Source organism: Pteropus vampyrus, unplaced genomic scaffold, assembly GCF_000151845.1.
Source record: "Pteropus vampyrus isolate Shadow unplaced genomic scaffold, Pvam_2.0 Scaffold121, whole genome shotgun sequence".
NCBI classification, from domain to species: domain Eukaryota; kingdom Metazoa; phylum Chordata; class Mammalia; order Chiroptera; family Pteropodidae; genus Pteropus; species Pteropus vampyrus.
Window position 1 is genome coordinate 2,213,684 of NW_011888902.1, and position 10,224 is coordinate 2,223,907.

Genomic DNA, 10,224 nt, shown 5'->3' on the forward strand with positions numbered 1-10,224 from the left:
CCACTGTAAAGAAAGAATCCCCAGAACTCGGGACGTGCTTGAAGAGAAGGATCAAGAAAGAAGCAAAGGTCAAAAATGGCTGAGCCAGAGTCACAAAACTGACAAGACGAAACGTCTGTCAGAAATGCACTCATGAGTGCAAGCTGGTTTTAGAGGGAAGACTTGAGTTTGATCCTTCATGTACCATATGAACAGCAAGACAGGTGAGTGCAGGGTCCAGCAAGTGAGTGAAAATACAGGACAGAAGTTAAGACTGGGCACAGAGTACGTAATTATAAACTTCGTGGAAAACGGTGGGAAAAAAAAAATTGAGATTGACTGTCTGTGGATGAAGTCATAGTCATATCAACTAATGACTGCTACAGGCATAGATCTTTTTATTATACATGAATTGCATTTTACAAATGCTATCAGATTCCTAGGTAGCATGATTCAGAGTCCCTTCTTCTTCTTGGGTGGTTAAAACCACTCACGTTGGCCTTGGACATTTATAACCTGATCTGTGATGGGATATCATATGCTGGAAATTAGCTTCATAGAATAAGGAAGGCTTTCTACTACATAAGAAAGCAAAATACACTAAATCATATCCCCGATCTGTATTGCTGTGAAACTAATTCATTCTGGTGTGGGAGAAATTTCTTTCATCAAAATCTTCAACAAGGCATCCGTTTCGGCTGAAACCGAATGAATGAAACCAAATGGATAATTCAATAATTTTAATCTCAGAAACTGTGCGACTTCACAGAATGACAGAACATGGATGTTTGTGAGCATCTGTACCTACAGAAAGCTTATTGCTGTATTTCGGCTGCTTTAAGTAGCAGGAAACACGGCTTCTAGTACTGGTGTTTTCCATAGCAGATTCTGTGATGGTAGACCTATTATTTATCTTTCTTGTGCCTTATTTTCACCAATTAAATAGAGACTGCAATACCCTATGGTCCTAACTCACAGTACCAGCATAAAATAAGATGCTAAATATAACATTACGATGGAACCAATTTTAAATGTTAGCCAAATCTAATGTTTGCCATACATTAAATTTACAAAAGACCTGCTTAAAATCATGCTTAAAAGCTGTTAATAAAAAAGATACCGTTGACCTATTTGGTAAAGCTCGTTTGAAAGTAATGTTTTCTTTAAAAAAGTTAACGAGCACTTTCAAAGTTTGTTTTGTCATGCACATATGCACATGCATGTGTGTTTGAGCTCACACACACACACACACACACACACACACACACACACACACACTGTGACTATATAGATATTGTTTCCTGGCATTGGCTTCCACTTGCTATCACTGCTCAGATGGTTGTAAAATGTGAAAGTGATAATAGAATGATCATAGCCAATCTTAATGAAATCAATAAACGGAAGCTTACGAAGTTACTAGCAGTGATTTACATTCTCTTCAGGGAGTTTGTAATTCAGTAATGTCAAACATTTCAAAGTAGCACCTCCTAGCTCTTTAATTTGCCTTTATATCGAACTGATCAGAGCCCTTTAATTTTATAATTCTAGGCAGGATCAATATTTAGAAAGCATCGACTTTACTAACTCTTATAGGTTGAATTAGGTGGCCCCCCCAATTCATGTACCGAAGTCCTGGCCCCCAAGACCTCAGAACGTGACCTCATTTGGAGATTAGGGTCTTTACAGAGGTGACCAATTTACAGGAGGCCAACATGACGGGTGTCATTAAAAAAAAGGGAAAGTTGGAGACAGGCACATATGTGGGGAGGCGCTGTGCAAAGATGAAGGTAGAGATTAGGGTGATGATTCTACAAGCCAAGGAACACCAATGGTTGTCAGCAAACCACCAGAAGCTGAGGGAGAGGCAAGGAGCAGACCCTCCCTCCCAGCCCTCGGAAGGAACCAAGCCTGCCAACACTTCGATCTTGAACTTGTAGCCTAACTGAGACAATACTTTTCTGTTGGTTAAGCCACTCTATTTGTGGTACTTCGTTAAAGGAGCCCTAGCAAACGAACACAAGCAAATTCCCTCCTCCTATTTCCAAACTTGCTGAACAAACTAACAGAAGACTTTGAAGAGCATGTGAATGTTTATTGAGAAAAGTTATGTTGTGTGGGTATTCAAAGCCAGTTACTTAAAAATAAATTCTTTACCGAAGAGATATTATTTGTATTCACAGGCTGGCAGCGAAATTATTTGGAATAGTTTGGTTAGAAAAGATTTCTTCTTCAACGGAATTCCAGCAAAGTAGTTGTGAGTGTGGGCTGTGAGCCAGGATATAGAAATGGCTTCATGATGAAGAACAGAAGCTTACAATGGGATTAAATTAAAGTTACCTCCATCTTTACTTAGCTTTTAAATGTGATAATGCAGTGAAAACATACAGCTCCATGCCTGGAACACAGTAAGTATTCAGTAAATAAATCTAAAATCTGAAACCTTTGATGTTTAGCTAGTCACCCAGTTTGATTTTAAAGGGATAAATGTTTTTAAAAAGCTGTTATATGAACTCTGCTGCAATTAATATTGGCTATTGGTCGAGCTTCTGGACTCTTTCCATCAGAACACTGAACGAAACTTATGAATATTCTCACCCTGTGAAAATGGGCTTTCTGGAGTTACGTGCATTAACATGTTCTGCTAAGGATGCGTTAAGTAAGGATGTTAGACACTCTTTTCCTTGTGTTTCTGGTGCACGTTCTGCATTATCTCTACCATAGTTCCTAACAGCTCAACGTAATTGTCGTGTGTGTATTTTTTCCCACCAGACTGCGAGCTCCTCAAGGCAACTTGGGTCATTGTTCTTTGTGACTCCAGGGCTCAACATAGTATCTGCTATCTAGAGGCAGTACAAATGGCGACCATGTTTATATGCTGAGACAGCTTCTGCAGGATGAAAATTATATCTTATAAAAATTTAGCTGGTGTACTTTTCTGCTGCAAGTTTGTTTCAGAATTAAATCACATTAGCATTAAAAACTTTAAAACTGCAAGAATCTCTACATACGGTATCTTATTTGGTTTTAAAAATACCTCCCAAAGATAAGGCGGATATTATTATTCTCATTTGAAAATGACCAACTTGATCCAGAAAAGTAACGTGCCATGGTGATATGAATATTTATCAGCCTCATGAGGCTCAACGTGTGGACTTCCAATTCAACAGCACTCATTCTGCTTCCTTTCCTACAGCTGTCACACGATGTCTTTTACCGTGTGGCAACGGATGCCACTGATGATGTCATTTTCTAATCCAGCCACGGAGACCATTGAAAATGCTGGATCTACCAAAGCTCACCCAAATCGTCTTGGTCGTCTACACAAAGACAGAACTCTCCCAGGATGGACGCGACGAAAGATATTTATGAAGGAAAGACATTGTAGCAGGCAAAACTTCCAGGCACGGCACGCAAGGGAATTAGATTAAGTTTACACTGGAATACAGTATCTACCTAATACCCTCAATAGAATTCCCCTCCCCTACAAAACAGACCAGAAATGTCAGAAACGGGACACCTGTCGGTCTGTCTGACTTACGTACCGCAGCTGTATATCCCGCTCGGGGTTCACAGATTGACCTCTAGGAGTTGCTTGTAAACCTGGGTCAGCCTGACAACAAAAATCACTGACCTGGGAGGTAATATTACATACATAATATGTATATAGTATACACATGCACCTAGTTAAAAGTACCATAGAGACCATATGTCATATTCCTCCTCTTCCTCTCCCTCTCCCTCTCCTCCTTCTTCCAGTCATGGCAGAACTTCTGGTAGTTTGGCTAGGGAGAGCCTGTCTTGCTAAATTCCTAGCTGGAGGCTGCGTGTTTCAAGTGTTGCATGAGAGGGTCCAGCTTCTCTGCCAGGACGCAGTGTGGCCTGGACTGGCTGAATGGAGAGAACCAGGAAGGCCTGGGCCTGGGGTCCAAGGGTGGGGGGGTCTGTCATGCATACTCGAACATACTCAAAGGTCTATTCTGACAAAAACTGGATTGAGCGGAGTTTTTCCAGCAAGCAGCCCAGAGTATTTGGGGCAAGGTTGTTTCAAAGACGAGAAAGGCGGAAACTTTGTTTCTTTTGGGTAATTTCTCTGGTTCTCTATTTACTCCCATCGTGCAATGGTGGATGGGAAACACCTCCATTCGTATCTGAGTTAGAAAACGCTCCACATTTGGTGACGGTCTGTGTCATGTTTCCCTCGAACTCATCAAATGCAGGTATATTTTACCTAACACGTATACCTGGCGCAAAGTTGATACCCTATACCTTTTTTTAAAATAAAGTAACAAAAACATGGATTGAGTCAGCATGACGAAGCGTAGAATGTCTTGAAAATTCAAAAAGGTGGAAGTACTATTCCATCCCGTTTGATCAGGGAGGGGGTGCCGTGTGGGGTTCTGTGTTTTTCAGCCGCTTCTACCCCCCGGGTCAGGGACGTTTGTTGTTGGGCAACCCCGTTGCCCTCTGCGATGCTCTCAGCTGACACTTGGCCCTTCTAGATTCTAAGGTGATCACTACTGGCAGATGTAAGCGTTCGCCTTGACAGGTAAACTTTGCAGACTAAAGCACTAATTCTGTTTGTGGTAAAACAAAACGAAACAAAACAAAACAGCGCTAGATTACCCTTTCCTGGAGGCTGAGCGAGTCCCCACGTCGCTAGGCTGTGAGAACTACAAGAGGCAGAATTTCCAGCAACGGGTCATCACCAGTCAGCAGTTTCTTCCTCTTCCAACCTCTGAAAAAGTGCAAAAAGTTACTGACAGCTCAAACGGATTCCAGGAAGACACCCCTCCCAGAGTTCAGCAAAACAAAGATGCGCCCCGCCCCACCCCCTTACAGAACACCTTTGAGAAATACGTTTTGTCAAACAGTAACTCAGTTTAAATTATCTGCTAATTTCTAGCCGTTTCACGATCCAACGTTACTGTTCATACTTGGAATAACTGTTGCCTGACTAATTCAATTCCCTCTCCCCGTCCGAATTTATTCGCTGTGTAGACACAAATGTGTTGAAACCCGTCTGACTAGGTAACCCAAAGGAAACATTCTGAAGAGGTGGAGCCCCCAGGCATCCTCACCCCGACTTCCAAGTGGAATTGTGGGCGGCAGGACTATACCTCGAGTCCTCATTTTTCCGTGCCGTGGGCAGGCCTTACCTTCTGACCCCGTTCTCCAACAAAGCGACTCCAGCTACTCCCCCTTAAACACTTCAGCTGTGGGGGTTCAACACCTACACAAGATCCCAGTAAGCGGGCTCACCTTGGAGTGCTCTCAGAAGCCACTGAGTCTGACTACCGTGAGGGAACGTACAAATGACTTCCAGCTGAAGCAAACCACATCCCTATCCAACTGGCTCAAGCTGGGGGAAGCTTCCTGCTGGCTCCCGGAACGGACCTACGGCCTCTGACCAGGTCTTGGTTGCAGCTCAGGGAGTAGTAATTCGAGGATACGCCCTGCTTATTCAACCGCTGGAGAGGGGGTCGGGATACTTAAGCTCCCTCATGGCTCTTCGACACCAGACGGATGCAATTTTGTCACTATGGAGTAAAGAGAGAGCTGGAACTAACTGCCCATATAACAGGGCCTTACAGCTGCTTTTTGCTCTCTGGTGGGCTGAAATGTTTTCTTGTTCTTTCATGAAGGAGTGTCCTCGATTTGGTCGATATTTTGGTGGAAAAAAAAATCACACCGGTCCTCATTTTACGAATTCACTGCCCCTGGTTGAGAAAGCGAAGTGCCCTGCCAAGTACCCACTTCCGCTGCTTTTTGGATCCTGAAGCTAAGCCTGGCCGTTTTGTCTTTCGTAATTTTGCTTACAAGAGACTGGAGACTCACTATCAACACATTCTTTTTGAGGGCTTCTCTTCCATCCATTTGGGTTTATTAAGGAGTTCAAGGTCAAACTAGCTAAAGTATTGGGTAGGAATTGATCATAGGATGCAGTTCTTGGATCTGATTATAAATATGACACTCTTTGACTTACTATCATTCCCAGAAGTGACAGCATATCGTGGGGAAAAGCAGCATATCAGGGTGACGAGAATCAATATACAAGATCCTGAGAAACCCTCCGATATTTAAATTTGTGTTTAGGCAGTATCCTCTTTCCTCTTGCCAGATCTCTTTAGTGAAAAAGCACGTGAAGTAGTCTTATCTGCCAAACTGCATTCTTCTTATCCATCTTACCGTCTCTACCAATACCGTTTGCTCAATACATTCTCGAAAAGACAAGTTAATTTAGAGAGAATAGCAATTCACTCTCTTTGGTGTCAGATTTGCCTTAGTCTTCCCTGATAATAGTGACTCTGTGTTACAGAGCTTACCACTTAACTATGCAGCTTTTATAAATGAAATCTACGATGAATACGCAGAAATATAAGAACCGTAGAATGCTGGAGAATGAATGCAATTTAGAAATCTATTTCAATTCCTTTATTTCACTGGTGCAGAAACTGAGTCCCAGATAAATGAACTGACTAAAACATATCTCTGAGGAAATCAGTAGGGAAGGGCATCAGAATAAGCCACCCCCAAATATGTCTGTCATCTCAGCAAATGGATTATTTTGAGCTGAAGTCAATGGAGAATCAACTAATGTATCAAGAAGTCTTCTTGGAACGTCCTTTATCTGACTAAAAGCAGAGACTTCTGAGAAATGAGGACAGCCATAAATCCTCTTTCCACAGGAGTTTTATGGCCATGAAGAGAATGGAAAGTACAGTGAGATGAGGCTGAGCAAATGGACCTTAATAAAATAACTCTTATTTTCCATAGGTTTCCCCCTATATTTACCTTTCCACAATTTACTACCCCTGGAGTCCCCAAAGCTCCCTTCCCTTTGTCTTAATCCTTTCTCCACAATTTATTACCCTTTATTAAAATCGTATATTAGCGTCCAAGTTTAACCACTTCTGTGGGGTTTCATTTCTTTTTCGTAAAGTCCCCATGCATGTAAAAATATTGACATTGATAAAGAAACATATAACTTCTGTTAATTTCTCTCGTTAGTTTAATTCACTTTCCCCAACTACAGAATCGGAGAGGGCAGAGGAAACGTTTTTTCCCTCCCTAACGGTGGCAGAGTTAAGATCAAAACTCCCTGGTCTTTCGATACCCTGTTTAGCACTCGAAAGAAAATGAAAAAACCAAAGACATATTCTATTTATGGAACGTTCTTAATACGGTACAAAATTTGTTTATCATGTGGTATAGTTTGTTATATTTCTCTGTTTCTTGCGGAGAACATTTAGAGGAATTAAGAGAATGAATTTAATTAAGATTGGGTCTACTTGGAATTATTGAGGGTGCAATTTTCTTTGAACTCACTGGGCAATTTTCATATAATGATCAACTCAGAAAAAAATTCTGGTTTGCCTGTCCCGTCTCCACCCCCACCCCCAACCGACAAGTGTTTATACAAATGAGTATAGGACAGTGTATGAAAGCTCAAGCTTCAGAGTCACGTAGACCCGGGTTAATCCATTGATTGGTTACATAAAGACTGGGTAGGAGAGCTTCGACAATATTATTTTTAGTGTGTATTCACCCAGCGGACAAATTGCTCGAGGGTCTTGAAATCGCGATCTGATATTAATCTCAGTCCTTTGAAAAGCGGCACTATTTCTGCAGCTTCGTTTAAGTGATGGGAGGAAATTCAAGAGATTGAGTGGAGTGAGCCTCAATCCTTGGTTTTCTGCATTTGTCAATGAAAGCCAGCGTATGCTGTAGAAAAAGCTCTGTGATTTTTCACAACCAGAGCAAGACGCCGATGGAATTCTTTTGGTAAGGAGCAGCAGAAGTGAACCGACCAGAGGAGGCTGACACTGCTTATTTATGTGTAGAGTTTAACGCTGAAAGTTGCCATTGAAGGCGAAGACCACATCTCGTGTCAAAGCAGTTAAAACCTTAAACATCCCTAATGACTGCTTTTAAGTCATGGCTGTTCCTTGCAACAACAAACCAGAGCTAGATGAAGTGCGGGGCACTCATGTGACAAACGATACCAGTCGTCTGGCTTTCTCATTACGGAGCTTCTGCCAAGTTCGGACTCTCAGCCAAGGATGATTTAACCATTCGGAGTGTCAAACTGACCTTGCACTTGGGGGATGAGGGTGGGGAGAAGCCTAATTGCCTGAGTGTTGTTTTCTTGAATTCTAAAATATTGAGGAGATGAAACCATAAGTTCGACTACCTTTCTTCACCCCCATAGTTACAATCTGCACCCCACGTAATTGCACTATGAAAACTGTGGGTGCTGGAGGCCTCTTGAGCTTTCACATATTAAATCAAACAAATACTCTTTAAAAAGGTTTTAGAGGACAATGGGAGAAAAAAGATAAATGGCTTAGAAACCCAGAGTTGGCAAAATTAAATACGATGGTCGTTTAATTGGAGATGTCTGTGTATGTGTGTCTTTTACTGCCCTGAACAATATCAGGTTGCCATGGTAGGTCTCTGTAACGAGGAATAAAATATTATCTGAAACATGAGTCTGCAATTTTGAATGCATTCAGAAAGGAGGCCCTGAGTCCCTCTAAACATCAGTAAGCACAGATAATTATTTTAAATGCTTCCTGGTTGCTCTATGACATTGGTAGCTGGAATTGTTGCAGAGCTAAAGGACCCAGACTTCACATCATCGTTCACGCAGTTAGAAGTGTTACTTAATCATCGTTGTCGTTAAGTCTCCCTCTTTTATGCTGAATAAAATTGCATGTCATGGGTATGGCTAAAGTGTCCTTTAAATACTCTGGAAGTAGTTTGTTGTTTAGAGTATCTGAATAACTAGTTTTTGGGGGAGAGGAGTAAGCTTTGCTGACTTCTTCAAGGCACACAGTGAAGTCATCATTCTCAAAGCACGGAGGGTGGCCTACAGGACAGTTCTCAAGATGGAGTCGGTAATCGGGGCTAAGCAAAGTCCAGAAGAATCACTGACCCAAACCGTTTTACGTTATACGGCAATTTCTCCATCTACACCTGGCATCTGCTGATAAGGGGCTGTGTACCTGCTTTGGAGTTCGCAGCTTGTGGATTTCAAATGAAGGTGGCTGCCCCGCACTTTCTGGCTTCCCTTAAAGCCCACTGAAGTCCCAGAGTCCGACACTGGGGACAATTCTATCAGTAATAGTACAGCGTTTTCCCGTGAGCACCTACTATGTGTCAGACACTGTTTTACATGACCTCGAATTTATCATTCACGCAAATCTCATGAGGAAGGTTTTAACCCCATTTACCAATTGGATCTGAAAGAGAATTTAAGTACGTTGCTTAAAATGGCACAACTAATAATCAGAGGAAGTAAGGTTCCAGTTAGGTCCGCCTGCTTCTAAGCCCCAGTTTCTATTACAACATGCCATCCCTGTGTGCCAGAATCGATGGCCCTGGAGGTATAGGTTGTTGTTAGTTATTATTTGCATTCACTATATCTCACTTATTCACTTCTGTTGTTATTAGAAATTTAGAATTTAGAAAAGGCTGTAGAATTTAGAGAATTCTGTCTAATTAAGAAAAGGCTGCAGAATCTTTCATTTGAGATTGTTTTTTTTTTTTTAAATAAAAGCTAATTTGGAAGAATGATGGTTTGCATGCAGTCCTGCTTAGAAGCTGCTCTGTGAGCCTGTGAGTCCAGGAACCACCAGCAAACTTGACATTCATTCATGTGTAAGGTGCTTGCTGGGAAAGAGGTTTGCAAACCGATTTCAAAGTAGTCATTACTCTATGCTACGTTTACTGGACAAATTAATTGCCCTTAGATTCTCAATGTAGTTTTCAAGTGGCCTTGAGGGGAAAGGTTAAAAGAAATAATTAGCTCTGCCATTTTAAATAATCAGGAGGATTCACTATCTGCATAAGATTTTACAAGTTCTGGATGTGCGTAGCCTCTGAGCATTTCAGGTTGGGCCTTTTGCTTTGTATTCTTAGTCTACATGTCCTGACACTTCTTTGTTTATTTTGGTGTTGAAAAAGTTTGCAACTCATTGTTTACACTGCTAAGAGTTGTTTCTTTGAATTGTCTTCCCTTAGCGAAGGGTAAAATTATGCCAAGGGCAAAACTGTAAAACAGGTCAATTTTATCCTTGGCACCATTTAACCTGCCTCGCCCCGGCCCCCAGTCCTGGTCTTTTAATCGATTTCTATTACTTGTCCCCAGCAACGTCATATTTCTCCATCTCTTATCCAGGACAAAATATTCAATAAACTCATTCCTAAATGAACAATGTACTTTCGAGCAGTTTTTTTTTTTTT

The 10,224-nt window shown here is 41.6% G+C and overlaps 2 long non-coding RNA genes across 3 annotated transcripts in view; one reads left to right on the plus strand and one right to left on the minus strand.

Moving 5' to 3' along the window:
- Nucleotides 1-4,608, plus strand: part of LOC111743765 — an 18,208-nt gene extending 13,600 nt beyond the window's left edge. The window contains exons 3-4 of one of the 2 annotated variants that reach the window (XR_002781865.1): nucleotides 2,160-2,384; nucleotides 3,173-4,608. This is a non-coding gene — a long non-coding RNA (uncharacterized LOC111743765). The remainder of the gene's footprint in view (nucleotides 1-2,159; nucleotides 2,385-3,172) is intronic. The other variant, XR_002781864.1, reaches the window with a different exon arrangement.
- Nucleotides 1-10,224, minus strand: part of LOC111743766 — a 23,379-nt gene that overhangs the window by 10,528 nt on the left and 2,627 nt on the right. The window contains exon 2 of the long non-coding RNA XR_002781866.1: nucleotides 4,603-4,714. This is a non-coding gene — a long non-coding RNA (uncharacterized LOC111743766). The remainder of the gene's footprint in view (nucleotides 1-4,602; nucleotides 4,715-10,224) is intronic.